This window comes from Nelumbo lutea, chromosome 2 (genome assembly GCF_056320005.1).
Source record: "Nelumbo lutea isolate HS-2025 chromosome 2, American lotus-T2T, whole genome shotgun sequence".
Classification (NCBI taxonomy): Eukaryota; Viridiplantae; Streptophyta; class Magnoliopsida; order Proteales; family Nelumbonaceae; genus Nelumbo; species Nelumbo lutea.
Window position 1 is genome coordinate 83,974,981 of NC_142685.1, and position 3,367 is coordinate 83,978,347.

Genomic DNA, 3,367 nt, shown 5'->3' on the forward strand with positions numbered 1-3,367 from the left:
ACCCGGATTATGGTCTTTGCACGGTGTTGGTTCCCCTCTCTATGCTTGCAGCCGGTGGATATCAATTGCTCTTGGCCTCCATGTTCTTAGTCTACTTATTTGACCAGATGGATGACACCGTTCATCAAATGATGGATCCGAGCTATAAGCGGCAATGCTCGTACGTATTCTCTCCATTTTTGTTCATGTTTATTTGTGAGCTGTTTCAACTTAGCATTACTCCGCGTCGGCTGTCTCCTATGAACGTCACTATTGCGACTCTAGAGGGGGATCAGACCAAAGAACAGTCTTTGGGTGTTTGCTGAGGAAAGCAGTGGCTCGGTGCCAAGAGTCTTAGGTAGTTTGGGGTTGCAGATATAGAGTTGAAGTTGTCTTCTCTTGACGGTTTTGTTTTGAGGCTGTATGTTCAAGTTGTTCGCCACTCCATGCCATTCTGCATTGGTGCCAATGTTCTTGAGGATGGCGACCAACAGTGCGCTGTCGATCCCATCCATCCTCTCGCTCGTACGGCACACCTTATCCTCTGGCCTAGAGTCATCGCATATCTTGATGTGCCGGGGAGGCGCAAGTGACAACCTACGTCCTGACAGGCTTCTTCGTCAGTTCGGTTACGATGATATGGGATTGCAACTTTTGCAGTCCAAAGGTGAGGATGTTTTTTGGAATCTCCGGAATAACCTAGCATTTCCTGGCGTTTCTCGCTTCCCTCTAGCCAGGTTTAAGAGGGTCGAAGTTTGCAAGTCCTTGCACTGGAGCTATCTATGCTCTCTTCTTGGTGGGTTGCAACTTTTTATAGTTGCTGATCCCCGTCCCTGCCATGAGATGGCCTCTTCTTGGTGGGTTGCAACTTTTTATAGTTGCTGATCCCCGTCCCTGCCATGTGATGGCCCCACCACCGAGTCATGCAGACGAACAAGGGGAGGGGGAAAACCCTTCCCAACCTGGTGTCTCTCTAGAGTACTGGGGCGAAGACAGCCGTCCCACTGCCAAGAAGAGGTGCAGGATGACGAGGGTGCCTCGTTCTTTCTAGCCAGCAGTACTGGGGCCATGTGCTGAATCAGAATCTCTCTCTAGTGCTCCTGCACCACAGGTAGAGTAGTCAGCTGGAAATGCTCCACAAGAGCGTTGCGAGGGATTTGAACAGGATCTTCCAGTTCCTTCTCTTGAGATTGGGGAGGGGGAAGGTATGGAATCGGTACAATGGACGGTGCCTATCCCTCCTGTTGCAGTGGCCACCGTTCCGGTCACCGGTGGGTGAGTGAAGAAGATGGCTCCCCGTCCTCGGAGGAAGGAGTGGAAGAGTTCTGGTTTGGTAAGTTTCTATAACTCTTGTTCAGTTTATGTTAGTATTATTGTTTGTTCTATTATTTCGTACTGACTGTGTTGTTGCAGTCTTTTGTGTTGAAGCGGGTAGATGCCAGTGAGGCTCACCCTGAAGCTGAAATCCCACGAGTTTCATTTGAGGGCAATGTGGGTAAAGAGGTATGCTTGATTCAGATTTTTGTTTGATTCTTTAGTATGTTCTATTTATTTGTACTAATCGCATCTTGTTTGCTTTGTCGCAGGGGGTTTGCGATGTGGATTTTGCGGATGTTTCAATGGCGCCTGTGATTAGGCGCTTGGTGGAAGACTTGAGGTCCTTGCAGCCCCCTTCCGAGGGGTAGAAGTCACCCAGAAGATACAGGTGTCGAGATGTGTGCTGATCAGGATGATGTTGCTGTTGATTCTATCCTTGGTGAACCTAGGCGAGAGCAAGAGCTCCCCCCTGTAGGATCAGCCCCTTAGGAGTCCGGTGGGCGAAGCCGAGGAAGCGCAAGAGCGTGGCCCCTCTGTGTCGGAGAAGCCCCCTAGAAGTCCGATGAGTGAAAATGGGTGTGAACAGATTCCCTCTGTTGCTGTACCAGAGCAGTCTTTGGGGATGATCGCGACAACAGGACTGCTACTATATTGCCTTAGTAGTCCTACGTGGATATTGTTATTGAATCTGAAAACGAGCAGGGGGCTACGCCTGTTGATCATGGAACGTCTGAGACATGCAGGGAAACCACAACTATGCAACTGTAATCTTCTAGGGCTTCGTCGGAGCAGCATGTGTGCCTTGAGACTTAGTCTGAGCCTGATCTGGTGGATGTTTAAACTACATCGCAGTCTGACCCCATGTCGTATTTTGAAGAACTCGCTTTGGTGCATCAGGAGCTAAAGGATTATTGCGAGAAGAATCGTGCCTGTCGATTACTCTATCTCCGATTCGGTCGCCGTTTAGGGCATCCAAAAACATGAGAAGTACGTTGTTTCGCGTTCTGTTGATAACCATGGCCCTCATTATTCAGAAGGGTTGGCTACCGACTGGTAAACACAATAGTGGCAGTTATAATGCATTATGGATCATTCTATTGATGAGCTCTCATGGTTTTTTTTGGTCATTGGATGAGGACGTGCGCATCATTTTCCTCAATGGGCTTCAACATGGATCGGATAGAAGAGAGGGTGGTTCTCTTGGGACACATTTTCTAGAAGGCCGGGTACAAGGAGTCCAAGCCTCTGACTACAAAAGCTTCTGATGAGCTCTGCCAGCGCCAAAAGGTTGTCCAGGCTAAAGAGAAAATGGATGCTCAATTTACATTACATTGATTAGAGTTGAGGGCATACGGCATTATTGCATGGTTTCTGAGATTTGTCCATGTATGAATCCAAAAACCCATTCGATGTTGTATTGTGCTAGTTTGGACTAGACCTAAGAGCTACTTACTACACTACGAGGGCATCAACAACAAACACAACTCAATCTTCTTTTCATTAATTGCTTAAATTACAATGAAGAAAAGCAATACATAATGGGGTAAAATACTTGAACTTCCCCTATGTTTCTGACAATTGATAAAATCCTCGTTTGTCGTTACCACACCATTACAATCCGTTTACATGTGATGCCATGTGATTTATATAAATTTTCTAAATTCCAAAACTACCTTTTCATGGTTGAAAATACCATTTTGGCCTTATTTGAAAGGTCAATTTTCCCCTTCATTATTCTACATAATAAACACCTTTCTTTTTTTTTTTTTTTTTTGTCTTCTGAATCTACATACTCTTTTCATTATTAGTAGGATCTCTTCATCGCAATATAGTTTGCAACTTAGCATACAAGACCTGTTGGTTGGTAATATGAAGAATAATCTTAGGCTATAACTATGAAAGGTCACTTTTTTATTAGAGGTGAAGAGACTTGCACCTAAACATTCAGAGCTAATAACACCATCAGTCTAAAATCTTAAGAAGGAAAAAAATAAAATCCAAGGAAGAGACAACACACTGATTACACATCTAAACTTACCTTTAATTATTGTGGTTGCAATGGTGGGAATGG

General features: G+C 45.4%; 1 long non-coding RNA gene across 1 annotated transcript; it reads left to right on the forward strand.

The window, feature by feature from the left end:
* The first annotated feature begins 960 nt into the window (after positions 1 to 960).
* Positions 961 to 2,993, forward strand: LOC148871664 (uncharacterized). The gene is made up of 3 exons (XR_016108016.1): positions 961 to 1,312; positions 1,393 to 1,482; positions 1,566 to 2,993. It is a non-coding gene; the product is annotated as an uncharacterized LOC148871664 (long non-coding RNA).
* Positions 2,994 to 3,367: the final 374 nt, after the last annotated feature.